The following is an 18,202-nucleotide window of genomic DNA, read 5'->3' as shown; positions in this document are numbered from 1 at the left end:
TACTCTCTCTTTCTCCTCCTTACTCTCTCTTTCTCCACTCCTTACTCTCTCTTTCTGTCTTTCCCACTCCTTACTCTCTCTCTCTGTCTTTCTCCACTCCTTACTCTCTCTTTCTGTCTTTCTCCACTCCTTACTCTCTTCTGTCTTTCTCCACTCCTACTCTCTCTTCTGTCTTTCTCCACTCCTTACTCTCTCTCTCTGTCTTTCTCCACTCCTTACTCTCTCTTTCTGTCTTTCTCCACTCCTTACTCTCTCTCTGTCTTTCTCCTCCTCCTCTGTTTTCTCTCTCTGTCTTTCTAGAGCTCGTGCTTAACTCTGTCTTTCTCCACTGGCCAGGAGAATTTGTTTTTACTCTGTGTTTCAGTGTCCATAACTCTATTGATTGGGGTCTACAATGTACATTTTAAATTAGTAGTATAACTCTCTCTCTCTGTCTTTCTCCACTCCTTACTCTTTTTTCTCTCTCTGTCTTTCTCCACTACTTACTCTGTCTTTCTCCACTCCTTACTCTCTCTGTCTTTCTCCACTCCTTACTCTCTCTTTCTGTCTTTCTCCACTCCTTACTCTCTCTTTCTGTCTTTCTCCACTCCTTACTCTCTCTTTCTGTCTTTCTCCACTCCTTACTCTCTCTCTCTGTCTTTCTCCACTCCTTACTCTCTCTTTCTGTCTCTAATCCGTAAAGTGAGCATTATCAAGGCGGTTAGCTCAGTTGGTTAGAGCGTCGTGCTAATAACGCGAAGGTCGTGGGTTCGATACCCGTACTGGCCAGGAGAATTTTTTTTACTTTACTGTGTATGTCTACAGTGTCACATAACTCTATTGATTGGGGTCTACAATGTACATTTTAAATTAGTAGTATAACTCTCTCTCTCTGTCTTTCTCCACTCCTTACTCTGTTTTCTCTCTCTGTCTTTCTCCACTCTCTGTCTTTCTCCACTCCTTACTCTGTCTTTCTCCACTCCTTACTCTCTCTCTCTGTCTTTCTCCACTCCTTACTCTCTTTATGTCTTTCTCCACTCCTTACTCTCTCTCTCTGTCTGTCTTTCTCCACTCCTTACTCTCTTTATGTCTTTTCTCCGTGCTACTCTGTCTTACTCTTTCTTACTTTACTCTGTCTTTCTCCACTCCTTACTCTCTCTTTCTTTCTCCACTCCTTACTCTCTCTTTCTGTCTTTCCCACTCCTTACTCTCTCTCTGTCTTTCTCCACTCCTTACTCTCTCTTTCTGTCTTTCTCCACTCCTTACTCTCTCTCTGTCTTTCTCCCTCCTTACTCTCTCTTTATGTCTTTCTCCTCCTCTCTCTCTCTCTGTCTTTCTCCACTCCTTACTCTTTATGTCTCTCTCTGTCTTTTCTTTCTGTCTCCTTACTCTCTCTTTCTGTCTTTCTCCACTCCTTACTCTCTCTTTCTGTCTTTCTCCACTCCTTACTCTCTCTTTCTGTCTTTCTCCACTCCTTACTCTCTCTTTCTGTCTTTCTCCACTCCTTACTCTCTCTCTGTCTTTCTCCACTCCTCACTCTGTTTTTCTCTCTCTGTCTTTCTCCACTACTTACTCTGTCTTTCTCCACTCCTTACTCTCTCTAGTAGTATAACTCTCTCTCTCTGTCTTTCTCCACTCCTTACTCTTTTTTTCTCTCTCTGTCTTTCTCCACTACTTACTCTGTCTTTCTCCACTCCTTACTCTCTCTTTCTGTCTTTCTCCACTCCTTACTCTCTCTTTCTGTCTTTCTCCACTCCTTACTCTGTCTTTCTGTCTTTCTCTGTCTTACTCTCTCTTTCTGTCTTTCTCCACTCCTTACTCTCTCTTTCTGTCTTCTCCACTCCTTACTCTCTCTTTCTCCACTCCTTACTCTCTCTTTCTCCACTCCTTACTCTCTCTTTCTGTCTTTCTCCACTCCTTACTCTCTCTTTCTGTCTTTCTCCACTCCTTACTCTCTCTCTCTGTCTTTCTCCACTCCTTACTCTCTCTTTCTGTCTTTCTCCACTCCTTACTCTCTCTTTCTGTCCTTCTCCACTCATTAATCTCTCTCCCTGTCTTTCTCCACTCCTTACTCTCTCTTTCTGTCTTTCTCCACTCCTTACTCTCTCTTTCTGTCTTTCTCCACTCCTTACTCTCTCTTTCTGTCTGTAATCCGTAAAGTGAGCATTATCAAGGCCGGTTAGCTCAGTTGGTTAGAGCGTTGTGCTAATAACGTGAAGGTCGCGGGTTTGATACCCGTACTGGCCAGGAGAATTTGTTTTTACTTTACTGTGTATGTCTACAGTGTCACATAACTCTATTGATTGGGGTCTACAATGTACATTTTAAATTAGTAGTATAACTCTCTCTCTCTGTCTTTCTCCACTCCTTACTCTGTCTTTCTCCACTCTTACTCTGTCTTTCTCCACTCTCTTACTCTGTCTTTCTCCACTCCTTACTCTCTCTTTCTGTCTTTCTCCACTCCTTACTCTCTCTGTCTTTCTGTCTTTCTCCACTCCTTACTCTCTCTTTCTGTCTTTTCTCCACTCTGTCTTTCTACTACTCTCTCTTTCTGTCTTTCTCCACTCCTTACTCTCTCTTTCTGTCTTTCTCCACTCTTACTCTCTCTTTCTGTCTTTCTCCACTCCTTACTCTCTCTTTCTGTCTTTCTCCACTCCTTACTCTCTTTCTGTCTTTCTCCACTCCTTACTCTCTCTTTCTGTCTTTCTCCACTCCTTACTCTGTTTTTTACTCTCTCTCTGTCTTTCTCCACTCCTTACTCTCTCTTTCTGTCTTTCTCCACTCCTTACTCTCTCTCTCTGTCTTTCTCCACTCCTTACTCTCTCTTTCTGTCTTTCTCCACTCCTTACTCTCTCTTTCTGTCTTTCTCCACTCCTTACTCTCTCTTTCTGTCTCTAATCCGTAAAGTGAGCATTATCAAGGCTGGTTAGCTCAGTTGGTTAGAGCGTCGTGCTAATAACGCGAAGGTCGTGGGTTTGATACCCGTACTGGCCAGGAGAATTTGTTTTTACTTTACTGTGTATGTCTACAGTGTCACATAACTCTATTGATTGGGGTCTACAATGTACATTTTAAATTAGTAGTATAACTCTCTCTCTCTGTCTTTCTCCACTCCTTACTCTGTTTTTCTCTCTCTGTCTTTCTCCACTACTTACTCTGTCTTTCTCTCTCTCTGTCTTTCTCCACTCCTTACTGTCTTTCTCTCCACTCCTTACTCTGTCTTTCTCCACTCCTTACTCTCTCTTTCTGTCTTTCTCCACTCCTTACTCTCTCTTTCTGTCTTTCTCCACTCCTTACTCTCTCTTTCTGTCTTTCTCCACTCCTTACTCTCTCTGTCTTTCTCTGTCTTTCTCCACTCCTTACTCTCTCTTTCTGTCTTTCTCCACTCCTTACTCTCTCTTTCTGTCTTTCTCCACTCCTTACTCTCTCTCTGTCTTTCTCCACTCCTCACTCTGTTCTCTCTCTCTGTCTTTCTCCACTACTTACTCTGTCTTTCTCCACTCCTTACTCTCTCTCTAGTAGTATAACTCTCTCTCTCTGTCTTTCTCCACTCCTTACTCCTTTTTTTTCTGTCTCTCTGTCTTTCTCCACCTTACTCTGTCTTTCTCCACTCCTTACTCTCTCTTTCTGTCTTTCTCCACTCCTTACTCTCTCTTTCTGTCTTTCTCCACTCCTTACTCTCTCTTTCTGTCTTTCTCCACTCCTTACTCTCTCTTTCTGTCTTTCTCCACTCCTTACTCTCTCTTTCTGTCTTTCTCCACTCTCTTCTCTCTCTCTTTCTCTGTCTCTGTCTTTCTCCACTCCTTACTCTCTCTTTCTGTCTTTCTCCACTCCTTACTCTCTCTTTCTGTCTTTCTCCACTCCTTACTCTCTCTTTCTGTCTTTCTCCACTCCTTACTCTGTTTTTCTCTCTCTGTCTTTCTCCACTACTTACTCTGTCTTTCTCCACTCTTACTCTCTCTAGTAGTATAACTCTCTCTCTCTGTCTTTCTCCACTCCTTACTCTTTTTCTCTCTCTTCTTTCTCCACTACTTACTCTGTCTTTCTCCACTCCTTACTCTCTCTTTCTGTCTTTCTCCCTTACTCTCTCTTTCTGTCTTTCTCCACTCCTTACTCTCTCTTTCTGTCTTTCTCCACTCCTTACTCTCTCTTTCTGTCTTTCTCCACTCCTTACTCTCTCTTTCTGTCTTTCTCCACTCCTTACTCTCTCTTTCTCCACTCCTTACTCTCTCTTTCTCCACTCCTTACTCTCTCTTTCTGTCTTTCTCCACTCCTTACTCTCTCTTTCTGTCTTTCTCCACTCCTTACTCTCTTTCTGTCTTTCTCTGTCTTTCTCCACTCCTTACTCTCTTTCTGTCTTTCTCCACTCCTTACTCTCTCTTTCTGTCTTTCTCCACTCCTTACTCTCTCTCTGTCTTTCTCCACTCCTTACTCTGTTTTTCTCTCTCTGTCTTTCTCCACTACTTACTCTGTCTTTCTGTCTTACTCTCTCTAGTAGTATAACTCTCTCTCTCTGTCTTTCTCCACTCCTTCTCTCTTTTTTCTCTCTCTGTCTTTCTCCACTACTTACTCTGTCTTTCTCCACTCCTTACTCTCTCTTTCTGTCTTTCTCCACTCCTTACTCTCTCTTTCTGTCTTTCTCCACTCCTAACTCTCTCTTTCTGTCTTTCTCCACTCCTTACTCTCTCTTTCTGTCTTTCTCCACTCCTTACTCTCTCTTTCTCCACTCCTTACTCTCTCTTTCTGTCTTTCTCCACTCCTTACTCTCTCTTTCTGTCTTTCTCCACTCCTTACTCTCTCTTTCTGTCTTTCTCCACTCCTTACTCTCTCTTTCTGTCTTTCTCCACTCCTTACTCTCTCTTTCTGTCTTTCTCCACTCCTTACTCTCTCTTTCTGTCTTTCTCCACTCCTTACTCTCTCTTTCTGTCTTTCTCCACTCCTTACTCTCTCTTTCTGTCTGTAATCCGTAAAGTGAGCATTATCAAGGCTGGTTAGCTCAGTTGGTTAGAGCGTTGTGCTAATAACGCGAAGGTCGTGGGTTTGATACCCGTACTGGCCAGGAGATTTTGTTTTTACTTTACTGTGTATGTCTACAGTGTCACATAACTCTATTGATTGGGGTCTACAATGTACATTTTAAATTAGTAGTATAACTCTCTCTCTCTGTCTTTCTCCACTCCTTACTCTGTTTTTCTCTCTCTGTCTTTCTCCACTACTTACTCTGTCTTTCTCCACTCCTTACTCTCTCTCTCTGTCTTTCTCCACTCCTTACTCTCTCTTTCTGTCTTTCTCCACTCCTTACTCTCTCTTTCTGTCTTTCTCCTTACTCTCTTTTACTCCTTACTCTCTCTTTCTGTCTTTCTCCACTCCTTACTCTCTCTTTCTGTCTTTCTCCACTCCTTACTCTCTCTTTCTGTCTTTCTCCACTCCTTACTCTCTCTCTGTCTTTCTCCACTCCTCACTCTGTTTTTCTCTCTGTCTTTCTCCACTACTTACTCTGTCTTTCTCCACTCCTTACTCTCTGTCTTCTAGTATAACTCTCTCTTTCTGTCTTTCTCCACTCCTTACTCTTTTTTCTCTCTCTGTCTTTCTCCACTACTTACTCTGTCTTTCTCCACTCCTTACTCTCTCTTTCTGTCTTTCTAGTATTACTCTCTCTTTCTGTCTTTCTCCACTCCTTACTCTTCTTTCTGTCTTTCTCCACTTTCTCTCTCTGTCTTTCTCCACTCCTTACTCTGTTTTTCTCTTTCTGTCTTTCTCCACTCCTTACTCTCTCTTTCTGTCTTTCTCCACTCCTTACTCTCTCTTTCTGTCTTTCTCCACTCCTTACTCTCTCTTTCTGTCTTTCTCCACTCCTTACTCTCTCTTTCTGTCTTTCTCCACTCCTTACTCTCTCTCTGTCTTTCTCCACTCCTTACTCTCTCTTTCTGTCTTTCTCCACTCCTTACTCTCTCTGTCTTTCTCTGTCTTTCTCCACTCCTTACTCTCTCTTTCTGTCTTCTCCACTCCTTACTCTCTCTCTCTGTCTTTCTCCACTCCTTACTCTGTCTAACTCTCTCTCTGTCTTTCTCCACTCCTTACTCTTTTTTTCTCTCTCTGTCTTTCTCCACTACTTACTCTGTCTTTCTCCACTCCTTACTCTCTCTTTCTGTCTTTCTCCACTCCTTACTCTCTCTTTCTGTCTTTCTCCACTCCTTACTCTCTCTTTCTGTCTTTCTCCACTCCTTACTCTCTCTTCTGTCTTTCTCCACTCCTTACTCTCTCTTTTCCTCCTCCTTACTCTCTCTTTCTGTCTTTCTCCACTCCTTACTCTCTCTTTCTGTCTTTCTCCACTCCTTACTCTCTCTTTCTGTCTTTCTCCACTCCTTACTCTCTCTTTCTGTCTTTCTCCACTCCTTACTCTCTCTTTCTGTCTTTCTCCACTCCTTACTCTCTCTTTCTGTCTTTCTCCACTCCTTACTCTCTCTTTCTCTGTCTTTCTCCACTCCTTACTCTCTCTTTCTGTCTTTCTCCACTCCTTACTCTCTCTCTCTGTCTTTCTCCACTCCTTACTCTCTCTTTCTGTCTTTCTCCACTCCTTACTCTCTCTCTGTCTTTCTCCACTCCTCACTCTTTGTTTTTCTCTCTGTCTTTCTCCACTCCTTACTCTGTCTTTCTCCACTCCTTACTCTCTCTCTGTTTTCTCCACTCTTTATCTCTCTTCTCTGTCTTTCTCCACTCCTTACTCTTTTTTCTCTCTCTGTCTCTCTCTTACTCTGTCTTTCTCCACTCCTTACTCTCTCTCTGTCTTTCTCCACTCCTTACTCTCTCTTTCTGTCTTTCTCCACTCCTTACTCTGTCTTTCTCCACTCCTTACTCTCTTTCTGTCTTTCTCCACTCCTTACTCTCTCTTTCTGTCTTTCTCCACTCCTTACTCTCTCTTTCTGTCTTTCTCCACTCCTTACTCTCTCTTTCTGTATTTTCTCCACTCCTTACTCTCTCTTTCTGTCTTTCTCCACTCCTTACTCTCTCTCTCTGTCTTTCTCCACTCCTTACTCTCTCAAATTCTGTCTTTCTCCACTCCTTACTCTCTCTTTCTGTCTTTCTCCACTCCTTACTCTCTCTTTCTGTCTTTCTCCACTCCTTACTCTGTCTTTCTCCACTCCTTACTCTCTCTTTCTGTCTTTCTCCACTCCTTACTCTCTTTCTGTCTTTCTCCACTCCTTACTCTCTCTTTCTGTCTTTCTCCACTCCTTACTCTCTCTCTGTCTTTCTCCACTCACTCTGTTTACTCTCTCTGTCTTTCTCCACTACTTACTCTGTCTTTCTCCACTCCTTACTCTCTCTAACTCCTTACTCTCTCTGTCTTTCTCCACTCCTTACTCTTTCTTTCTGTCTTTCTTCTCCTTACTCTTCTTTCTGTCTTTCTCCACTCCTTACTCTCTCTTTCTGTCTTTCTCCACTCCTTACTCTCTCTTTCTGTCTTTCTCCACTCCTTACTCTCTCTTTCTGTCTTTCTCCACTCCTTACTCTCTCTTTCTGTCTTTCTCCACTCCTTACTCTCTCTTTCTGTCTTTCTCCACTCCTTACTCTCTCTTTCTGTTTTCTCCACTCCTTACTCTCTCTTTCTGTCTTTCTCCACTCCTTACTCTCTCTTTCTGTCTTTTCTCCTTACTCTGTCTTTTACTCTCTCTCTCTCTGTCTTTCTCCACTCCTTACTCTCTCTTTCTGTCTTTCTCCACTCCTTACTCTCTCTTTCTGTCTTTCTCCACTCCTTACTGTCTCTTTCTGTCTCTAATCCGTAAAGTGAGCATTATCAAGGCTGGTTAGCTCAGTTGGTTAGAGCGTCGTGCTAATAACGTGAAGGTCGTGGGTTCGATACCCGTACTGGCCAGGAGAATTTGTTTTTACTTTACTGTGTATGTCTACAGTGTCACATAACTCTATTGATTGGGGTCTACAATGTACATTTTAAATTAGTAGTATAACTCTCTCTCTCTGTCTTTCTCCACTCCTTACTCTGTTTTTCTCTCTCTGTCTTTCTCCACTACTTACTCTGTCTTTCTCCACTCCTTACTCTCTCTCTGTCTTTCTCCACTCCTTACTCTCTCTCTCTGTCTTTCTCCACTCCTTACTCTCTCTTTCTGTCTTTCTCCACTCCTTACTCTCTCTCTGTCTTTCTCCACTCCTTACTCTCTCTTTATGTCTTTCTCCACTCCTTACTCTCTCTTTCTGTCTTTCTCCACTCCTTACTCTCTCTTTCTGTCTTTCTCCACTCCTTACTCTCTCTTTCTCCACTCCTTACTCTCTCTTTCTGTCTTTCCCCACTCCTTACTCTCTCTCTCTGTCTTTCTCCACTCCTTACTCTCTCTTTCTGTCTTTCTCCACTCCTTACTCTCTCTCTGTCTTTCTCCACTCCTCACTCTGTTTTTCTCTCTCTGTCTTTCTCCACTACTTACTCTGTCTTTCTCCACTCCTTACTCTCTCTAGTAGTATAACTCTCTCTCTCTGTCTTTCTCCACTCCTTACTCTTTTTTTCTCTCTCTGTCTTTCTCCACTACTTACTCTGTCTTTCTCCACTCCTTACTCTCTCTTTCTGTCTTTCTCCACTCCTTACTCTCTCTTTCTGTCTTTCTCCACTCCTTACTCTCTCTTTCTGTCTTTCTCCACTCCTTACTCTCTCTTTCTGTCTTTCTCCACTCCTTACTCTCTCTTTCTCCACTCCTTACTCTCTCTTTCTCCACTCCTTACTCTCTCTTTCTGTCTTTCTCCACTCCTTACTCTCTCTTTCTGTCTTTCTCCACTCCTTACTCTCTCTCTCTGTCTTTCTCCACTCCTTACTCTCTCTTTCTGTCTTTCTCCACTCCTTACTCTCTCTTTCTGTCTTTCTCCACTCCTTACTCTCTCTTTCTGTCTTTCTCCACTCCTTACTCTCTCTCTCTGTCTTTCTCCACTCCTTACTGTCTCTTTCTGTCTCTAATCCGTAAAGTGAGTATTATCAAGGCTGGTTAGCTCAGTTGGTTAGAGCGTCGTGCTAATAACGCGAAGGTCGTGGGTTCGATACCCGTACTGGCCAGGAGAATTTGTTTTTACTTTACTGTGTATGTCTACAGTGTCACATAACTCTATTGATTGGGGTCTACAATGTACATTTTAAATTAGTAGTATAACTCTCTCTCTCTGTCTTTCTCCACTCCTTACTCTGTTTTTCTCTCTCTGTCTTTCTCCACTACTTACTCTGTCTTTCTCCACTCCTTACTCTCTCTCTGTCTTTCTCCACTCCTTACTCTCTCTCTCTGTCTTTCTCCACTCCTTACTCTCTCTTTCTGTCTTTCTCCACTCCTTACTCTCTTTCTGTCTTTCTCCACTCCTTACTCTCTCTTTCTGTCTTTCTCCACTCATTATCAAGGCTGGTTAGCTCAGTTGGTTAGAGCTCGTTAATAACTGTCGAAGGTCGTGGGTTCGATACCGTACTGGCCAGGAGAATTTGTTTTTACTTTACTGTGTATGTCTACAGTGTCACATAACTCTATTGATTGGGGTCTACAATGTACATTTTAAATTAGTAGTATAACTCTCTCTCTCTGTCTTTCTCCACTCCTTACTCTGTTTTTCTCTCTGTCTTTCTCCACTACTTACTCTGTCTTTCTCCACTCCTTACTCTCTCTCTCTGTCTTTCTCCACTCCTTACTCTCTCTCTCTGTCTTTCTCCACTCCTTACTCTCTCTTTATGTCTTTCTCCACTCCTTACTCTCTCTCTCTGTCTTTCTCCACTCCTTACTCTCTTTCTTTATGTCTTTCTCCACTCCTTACTCTCTCTTTCTGTCTTTCTCCACTCCTTACTCTCTCTTTCTGTCCACTCCTTACTCTCTCTGTCTTTCTCCACTCCTTACTCTCTCTTTCTGTCTTTCTCCACTCCTTACTCTCTCTCTCTGTCTTTCTCCACTCCTTACTCTCTCTTTCTGTCTTTCTCCACTCCTTACTCTCTCTCTGTCTTTCTCCACTCCTCACTCTGTTTTTCTCTCTCTGTCTTTCTCCACTACTTACTCTGTCTTTCTCTCCTTACTCTCTCTAGTAGTATAACTCTCTCTCTCTGTCTTTCTCCACTCCTTACTCTTTTTTCTCTCTCTGTCTTTCTCCACTACTTACTCTGTCTTTCTCCACTCCTTTCTCTTTCTGTCTTTCTCCACTCCTTACTCTTTCTGTCTTTCTCCACTCCTTACTCTCTCTTTCTGTCTTTCTCCACTCCTTACTCTCTCTTTCTGTCTTTCTCCACTCCTTACTCTCTCTTTCTGTCTTTCTCCACTCCTTACTCTCTCTCTGTCTTTCTCCACTCCTTACTCTGTCTTTCTCTCTCTGTCTTTCTCCACTCTTTCTGTCTTTCTCCACTCCTTACTCTCTCTTTCTGTCTTTCTCCACTCCTTACTCTCTTTTTTCTTTCTCTGTCTTTCTCCACTCTTACTCTGTCTTTCTCCACTCCTTACTCTCTCTCTTTCTGTCTTTCTCCACTCCTTACTCTCTCTTTCTGTCTTTCTCCACTCCTTACTCTCTCTTTCTGTCTTTCTCCACTCCTTACTCTCTCTTTCTGTCTTTCTCCACTCCTTACTCTCTCTTTCTGTCTTTCTCCACTCCTTACTCTCTCTTTCTGTCTTTCTCCACTCCTTACTCTCTCTTTCTGTCTTTCTCCACTCCTTACTCTCTCTTTCTGTCTTTCTCCACTCCTTACTCTCTCTCTGTCTTTCTCCACTCCTTACTCTCTCTTTCTGTCTTTCTCCACTCCTTACTCTCTCTTTCTGTCTTTCTCCACTCCTTACTCTCTCTCTTTCTCCACTCCTTACTCTCTCTTTCTGTCTTTCTCCACTCCTTACTCTCTCTTTCTGTCTTTCTCCACTCTCTTTCTGTCTTTCTCCACTCCTTACTCTCTCTTTCTGTCTTTCTCCACTCCTTACTCTCTCTTTCTGTCTTTCTCCACTCCTTACTCTCTCTTTCTGTCTTTCTCTCCTATACTCTCTCTTTCTGTCTTTCTACTCCTTACTCTCTCTTTCTGTCTTTCTCCACTCCTTACTCTCTCTTTCTGTCTTCTGTCTTTCTCCACTCCTTACTCTCTCTTTCTGTCTTTCTCCACTCCTTACTCTCTCTTTCTGTCTTTCTCCACTCCTTACTCTCTCTTTCTGTCTTTCTCCACTCCTTACTCTCTCTTTCTGTCTTTCTCCACTCCTTACTCTCTCTTTCTGTCTTTCTCCACTCCTTACTCTCTCTTTCTGTCTTTCTCCACTCCTTACTCTCTCTTTCTGTCTCTAATCCGTAAAGTGAGCATTATCAAGGCTGGTTAGCTCAGTTGGTTAGAGCGTCGTGCTAATTCGAAGGTCGTGGGTTTGATACCCGTACTGGCCAGGAGAATTTGTTTTTACTTTACTGTGTATGTCTACAGTGTCACATAACTCTATTGATTGGGGTCTACAATGTACATTTTAAATTAGTAGTATAACTCTCTCTCTCTGTCTTTCTCCACTCCTTACTCTGTTTTTCTCTCTCTGTCTTTCTCCACTACTTACTCTGTCTTTCTCCACTCCTTACTCTCTCTCTGTCTTTCTCCACTCCTTACTCTCTCTCTCTGTCTTTCTCCACTCCTTACTCTCTCTTTATGTCTTTCTCCACTCCTTACTCTCTCTCTCTGTCTTTCTCCACTCCTTACTCTCTCTTTCTGTCTTTCTAATCCTTAGTATTATCTTTCTGTTAGCTCAGTTGGTTCCAGCGTCGTGCTTACGCGAAGGTCGTTTTCGATACCCTTACTGGCCCACTTTACTGTGTATGTCTACAGTGTCACATAACTCTATTGATTGGGGTCTACAATGTACATTTTAAATTAGTAGTATAACTCTCTCTCTCTGTCTTTCTCCACTCCTTACTCTGTTTTCTCTCTCTGTCTTTCTCCACTACTTACTCTGTCTTTCTCCACTCCTTACTCTCTCTGTCTTTCTCCACTCCTTACTCTCTCTCTCTGTCTTTCTCCACTCCTACTCTCTCTCTCTGTCTTTCTCCACTCCTTACTCTCTCTTTCTGTCTTTCTCCACTCCTTACTCTCTCTTTCTGTCTTTCTCCACTCCTTACTCTCTCTTTCTGTCTTTCTCCACTCCTTACTCTCTCTTTCTGTCTTTCTCTCCTTACTCTCTCTGTCTTTCTACTCCTTACTCTCTGTCTTTCTCCACTCCTTACTCTCTCTTTCTGTCTTTCTCCACTCCTTACTCTCTCTCTCTGTCTTTCTCCACTCCTTACTCTCTCTTTCTGTCTTTTCTTACTCTCTCTCTGTCTTTCTCCACTCTTACTCTCTTTTCTCTCTCTGTCTATTCTCTCTCTTCTCTGTCTTTCTCCACTCCTTACTCTAGTAGTTTTCTCTCTCTGTCTTTCTCCACTCCTTACTCTCTTACTCTGTCTTTCTCCTCTCCTTACTCTCTCTTTCTGTCTTTCTCCACTCCTTACTCTCTCTTTCTGTCTTTCTCCACTCCTTACTCTCTCTTTCTGTCTTTCTCCACTCCTTACTCTCTCTTTCTGTCTTTCTCCACTCCTTACTCTCTCTCTGTCTTTCTCCACTCCTCACTCTGTTTTTCTCTCTCTGTCTTTCTCTCTACTTCTCTGTCTTTCTCCACTCCTTACTCTCTCTGTAGTATAACTCTCTCTCTCTGTCTTTCTCCACTCCTTACTCTTTTTTTCTCTCTCTGTCTTTCTCCACTACTTACTCTGTCTTTCTCCACTCCTTACTCTCTCTTTCTGTCTTTCTCCACTCCTTACTCTCTCTTTCTGTCTTTCTCCACTCCTTACTCTCTCTTTCTGTCTTTCTCCACTCCTTACTCTCTCTTTCTGTCTTTCTCCACTCCTTACTCTCTCTTTCTGTCTTTCTCCACTCCTTACTCTCTCTTTCTCCACTCTTACTCTCTCTTTCTCCACTCCTTACTCTCTCTTTCTGTCTTTCTCCACTCCTTACTCTCTCTTTCTGTCTTTCTCCACTCTTACTCTCTCTCTCTGTCTTTCTCCACTCCTTACTCTCTCTTTCTGTCTTTCTCCACTCCTTACTCTCTCTTTCTGTCCTTCTCCACTCATTAATCTCTCTCCCTGTCTTTCTCCACTCCTTACTCTCTCTTTCTGTCTTTCTCCACTCCTTACTCTCTCTTTCTGTCTTTCTCCACTCCTTACTCTCTCTTTCTGTCTGTAATCCATAAAGTGAGCATTATCAAGGTCGGTTAGCTCAGTTGGTTAGAGCGTCGTGCTAATCGTGAAGGTCGCGGGTTTTCCCGTACTGGCCAGGAGATTTTGTTTTTACTTTACTGTGTATGTCTACAGTGTCACATAACTCTATTGATTGGGGTCTACAATGTACATTTTAAATTAGTAGTATAACTCTCTCTCTCTGTCTTTCTCCACTCCTTACTCTGTTTTTCTCTCTCTGTCTTTCTCCACTCTCTTACTCTGTCTTTCTACTCTTACTCTCTCTGTCTTTCTCCACTCCTTACTCTCTCTTTCTGTCTGTCTTTCTCCACTCCTTACTCTCTCTTTCTGTCTTTCTCCACTCTACTCTCTTCTGTCTTTCTCCACTCCTTACTCTCTTTCTGTCTTTCTCTCCTTACTCTCTCTCTGTCTTTCTCCACTCTCTCTTTCTGTCTTTCTCCACTCCTTACTCTCTCTCTGTCTCTCCACTCTGTCTTTCTCCACTCCTTACTCTCTCTTTCTGTCTTTCTCCACTCCTTACTCTCTCTTTCTGTTTTCTCTGTCTGTTTCTCCACTCCTTACTGTCTCTTTCTGTCTTTCTCCTAATCCTAAAGTGAGCATTATCAAGGCCGGTTAGCTCAGTTGGTTAGAGCGTCGTCTTTCTGTCGAAGGTCGTGGGTTCGATACCTTACTGGCCAGGAGAATTTGTTTTTCTTTACTGTGTATGTCTACAGTGTCACATAACTCTATTGATTGGGTCTACAATGTACATTTTAAATTAGTAGTATAACTCTCTCTCTCTGTCTTTCTCCACTCCTTACTCTGTCTTTCTCACTCCTTTTCTCTCTCTGTCTTTCTCCACTACTTCTCTGTCTTTCTCCACTCCTTACTCTCTCTCTCTGTCTTTCTCCACTCCTTACTCTCTCTCTCTGTCTTTCTCCACTCCTTACTCTCTCTTTCTGTCTTTCTCCACTCTTTCTTACTCTCTCTTTCTGTCTTTCTCCACTCCTTACTCTCTCTTTCTGTCTGTAATCCGTAAAGTGAGCATTATCAAGGCTGGTTAGCTCAGTTGGTTAGAGCGTCGTGCTAACGCGAAGGTCGTGGGTTCGATACCCGTACTGGCCAGGAGAAATTGTTTTTACTTTACTGTGTATGTCTACAGTGTCACATAACTCTATTGATTGGGGTCTACAATGTACATTTTAAATTAGTAGTATAACTCTCTCTCTCTGTCTTTCTCCACTCCTTACTCTGTTTTTCTCTCTCTGTCTTTCTCCACTACTTACTCTGTCTTTCTCCACTCCTTACTCTCTCTCTGTCTTTCTCCACTCCTTACTCTCTCTCTCTGTCTTTCTCCACTCCTTACTCTCTCTTTATGTCTTTCTCCACTCCTTACTCTCTCTCTCTGTCTTTCTCCACTCCTTACTCTCTCTTTCTGTCTTTCTCCACTCCTTACTCTCTCTTTCTGTCTTTCTCCACTCCTTACTCTCTCTTTCTGTCTTTCTCCACTACTCCTCTACTCTGTCTTTCTCCACTCCTTACTCTCTCTTTTTCTTTCCACTCCTTACTCTCTCTCTCTGTCTTTCTCCACTCCTTACTCTCTCTTTCTGTCTTTCTCCACTCCTTACTCTCTCTTTCTGTCTTTCTCCACTCCTCACTCTGTTTTTCTCTCTCTGTCTTTCTCCACTACTCTTCTCTGTCTTTCTCCACTCCTTACTCTCTCTCTGTCTTTCTTCTCTCTGTCTTTCTCCACTCTTACTCTTTTTTCTCTCTCTGTCTTTCTCCACTACTTACTCTGTCTTTCTCCACTCCTTACTCTCTCTTTCTGTCTTTCTCCACTCCTTACTCTCTCTTTCTGTCTGTAATCCGTAAAGTGAGCATTATCAAGGCTGGTTAGCTCAGTTGGTTAGGCGTCGTGCTAATAACGCGAAGGTCGTGGGTTCGTCCCGTACTGGCCAGGAGAATTTGTTTTTACTTTACTGTGTATGTCTACAGTGTCACATAACTCTATTGATTGGGGTCTACAATGTACATTTTAAATTAGTAGTATAACTCTCTCTCTCTGTCTTTCTCCACTCCTTACTCTGTTTTTCTCTCTCTGTCTTTCTCCACTACTTACTCTGTCTTTCTCCACTCCTTACTCTCTCTCTGTCTTTCTCCACTCCTTACTCTCTCTCTCTGTCTTTCTCCACTCCTTACTCTCTCTTTATGTCTTTCTCCACTCCTTACTCTCTCTCTCTGTCTTTCTCCACTCCTTACTCTCTCTTTCTGTCTGTAATCCGTAAAGTGAGCATTATCAAGGCTGGTTAGCTCAGTTGGTTAGAGCGTCGTGCTAATAACGCGAAGGTCGTGGGTTCGATACCCGTACTGGCCAGGAGAATTTGTTTTTACTTTACTGTGTATGTCTACAGTGTCACATAACTCTATTGATTGGGGTCTACAATGTACATTTTAAATTAGTAGTATAACTCTCTCTCTCTGTCTTTCTCCACTCCTTACTCTGTTTTTCTCTCTCTGTCTTTCTCCACTACTTACTCTGTCTTTCTCCACTCCTTACTCTCTCTCTGTCTTTCTCCACTCCTTACTCTCTCTCTCTGTCTTTCTCCACTCCTTACTCTCTCTTTATGTCTTTCTCCACTCCTTACTCTCTCTCTCTGTCTTTCTCCACTCCTTACTCTCTCTTTATGTCTTTCTCCACTCCTTACTCTCTCTTTCTGTCTTTCTCCACTCCTTACTCTCTCTTTCTGTCTTTCTCCACTCCTTACTCTCTCTTTCTCCACTCCTTACTCTCTCTTTCAGTCTTTCCCCACTCCTTACTCTCTCTCTCTGTCTTTCTCCACTCCTTACTCTCTCTTTCTGTCTTTCTCCACTCCTTACTCTCTCTCTGTCTTTCTCCACTCCTCACTCTGTTTTTCTCTCTCTGTCTTTCTCCACTACTTACTCTGTCTTTCTCCACTCCTTACTCTCTCTAGTAGTATAACTCTCTCTCTCTGTCTTTCTCCACTCCTTACTCTTTTTTTCTCTCTCTGTCTTTCTCCACTACTTACTCTGTCTTTCTCCACTCCTTACTCTCTCTTTCTGTCTTTCTCCACTCCTTACTCTCTCTTTCTGTCTTTCTCCACTCCTTACTCTCTCTTTCTGTCTTTCTCCTCTCCTTACTCTCTCTTTCTGTCTTTCTCCACTCCTTACTCTGTCTTTCTCCACTCCTTACTCTCTCTTTCTCCACTCCTTACTCTCTCTTTCTGTCTTTCTCCACTCCTTACTCTCTCTTTCTGTCTTTCTCCACTCCTTACTCTCTCTTTCTGTCTTTCTCCACTCCTTACTCTCTCTTTCTGTCTTTCTCCACTCCTTACTCTCTCTTTCTGTCTTTCTCCACTCTTACTCTCTCTTTCTGTCTTTCTCCACTCCTTACTCTCTCTTGTCTTTCTCCACTCCTTACTGTCTCTTTCTGTCTTTCTCCACTCCTTACTCTCTCTCTCTGTCTTTCTCCACTCCTTACTCTCTCTTTCTGTCTTTCTTCCTTACTCTTCTCTGTCTTTCTCCACTCCTCACTCTGTTTTCTCTTCTGTCTTTCTCCACTACTTACTCTGTCTTTCTCCACTCCTTACTCTCTCTAGTAGTATAACTCTCTCTCTCTGTCTTTCTCCACTCCTTACTCTGTTTTCTTTCTGTCTGTCTTTCTCCACTACTTACTCTGTCTTTCTCCACTCCTTACTCTCTCTTTCTGTCTTTCTCCACTCCTTACTCTCTCTTTCTGTCTTTCTCCACTACTTACTCTCTCTTTCTGTCTTTCTCCACTCCTTACTCTCTCTTTCTGTCTTTCTCCACTTCTCTCTTTCTGTCTTTCTCCACTCCTTACTCTCTTTCTGTCTTTCTCCACTCCTTACTCTTTCTCTTTCTGTCTTTCTCCACTCCTTACTCTCTCTTTCTGTCTTTCTCCACTCCTTACTCTCTCTCTTTCTGTCTTTCTCCACTCCTTACTCTCTCTTTCTGTCTTTCTCCACTCCTTACTCTCTTTCTGTCTTTCTCCACTCCTTACTCTCTCTTTCTGTCTTTCTCCCTCCTTACTCTCTCTTTCTGTCTTTCTCCACTCCTTACTCTCTTTTCTGTCTTTCTCTTTCTCCACTACTTACTCTTTCTGTCTTTCTCCCTCCTTACTCTCTCTTTCTGTCTTTCTCCACTCCTTACTCTCTCTTTCTGTCTTTCTCCACTCCTTACTCTCTGTCTTTCTCCACTCCTTACTCTCTGTCTTTCTCCACTCCTTACTCTCTCTTTCTGTCTTTCTTTCTCTCTCTTTCTTTCTGTCTTTCTCCACTCCTACTCTCTCTCTGTCTTTCTCCACTCTTTCTCCTTCTCTCTCTACTCTGTCTTTTGTCTCCACTCCTTACTCTCTCTCTGTCTTTCTCCACTCCTTACTCTCTCTTTCTGTCTTTCTCCACTCCTTACTCTCTCTTTCTGTCTTTCTCCACTCCTTACTCTCTCTTTCTGTCCTTCTCCACTCATTAATCTCTCTCCCTGTCTTTCTCCACTCCTTACTCTCTCTTTCTGTCTTTCTCCACTCCTTACTCTCTCTTTCTGTCTTTCTCCACTGCTTACTCTCTCTTTCTGTCTGTAATCCATAAAGTGAGCATTATCAAGGCCGGTTAGCTCAGTTGGTTAGAGCGTTGTGCTAATAACGTGAAGGTCGCGGGTTCGATACCCGTACTGGCCAGGAGATTTTGTTTTTACTTTACTGTGTATGTCTACAGTGTCACATAACTCTATTGATTGGGGTCTACAATGTACATTTTAAATTAGTAGTATAACTCTCTCTCTCTGTCTTTCTCCACTCCTTACTCTGTTTTCTCTCTCTGTCTTTCTCCACTACTTACTCTGTCTTTCTCCTCTCCTTACTCTCTCTCTCTGTCTTTCTCCTCTCCTTACTCTCTCTTTCTGTCTTTCTCCACTCCAACCCTTACTCTCTCTTTCTGTCTTTCTCCACTCCTTACTCTCTCTTTCTCCACTCCTTACTCTCTCTTTCAGTCTTTCCCCACTCCTTACT

At 42.7% G+C, this 18,202-nt stretch overlaps 8 non-coding genes across 8 annotated transcripts; all 8 read left to right on the top strand.

Moving 5' to 3' along the window:
• The first annotated feature begins 694 nt into the window (after nt 1–694).
• trnai-aau lies at nt 695–768 on the top strand. The gene has a single exon. It is a non-coding gene; the product is annotated as a tRNA-Ile (tRNA).
• Nucleotides 769–2,152: 1,384 nt separating this feature from the next.
• On the top strand, nt 2,153–2,226 carry trnai-aau. Its single transcript has one exon. It is a non-coding gene; the product is annotated as a tRNA-Ile (tRNA).
• A 673-nt stretch (nt 2,227–2,899) lies between these two features.
• trnai-aau lies at nt 2,900–2,973 on the top strand. Its single transcript has one exon. It is a non-coding gene; the product is annotated as a tRNA-Ile (tRNA).
• Nucleotides 2,974–4,964: 1,991 nt separating this feature from the next.
• Nucleotides 4,965–5,038, top strand: trnai-aau. The gene has a single exon. It is a non-coding gene; the product is annotated as a tRNA-Ile (tRNA).
• A 2,740-nt stretch (nt 5,039–7,778) lies between these two features.
• On the top strand, nt 7,779–7,852 carry trnai-aau. Its single transcript has one exon. It is a non-coding gene; the product is annotated as a tRNA-Ile (tRNA).
• A 1,108-nt stretch (nt 7,853–8,960) lies between these two features.
• trnai-aau lies at nt 8,961–9,034 on the top strand. Its single transcript has one exon. It is a non-coding gene; the product is annotated as a tRNA-Ile (tRNA).
• A 6,427-nt stretch (nt 9,035–15,461) lies between these two features.
• On the top strand, nt 15,462–15,535 carry trnai-aau. Its single transcript has one exon. It is a non-coding gene; the product is annotated as a tRNA-Ile (tRNA).
• A 2,263-nt stretch (nt 15,536–17,798) lies between these two features.
• trnai-aau lies at nt 17,799–17,872 on the top strand. The gene has a single exon. It is a non-coding gene; the product is annotated as a tRNA-Ile (tRNA).
• Nucleotides 17,873–18,202: the final 330 nt, after the last annotated feature.

This window comes from Oncorhynchus gorbuscha, unplaced genomic scaffold (assembly GCF_021184085.1).
Source record: "Oncorhynchus gorbuscha isolate QuinsamMale2020 ecotype Even-year unplaced genomic scaffold, OgorEven_v1.0 Un_scaffold_7238, whole genome shotgun sequence".
Lineage (NCBI taxonomy): Eukaryota > Metazoa > Chordata > Actinopteri > Salmoniformes > Salmonidae > Oncorhynchus > Oncorhynchus gorbuscha.
The sequence above is the reverse complement of the archived record's forward strand: the minus strand, read 5'-3'. Positions and strand labels throughout refer to the sequence as shown.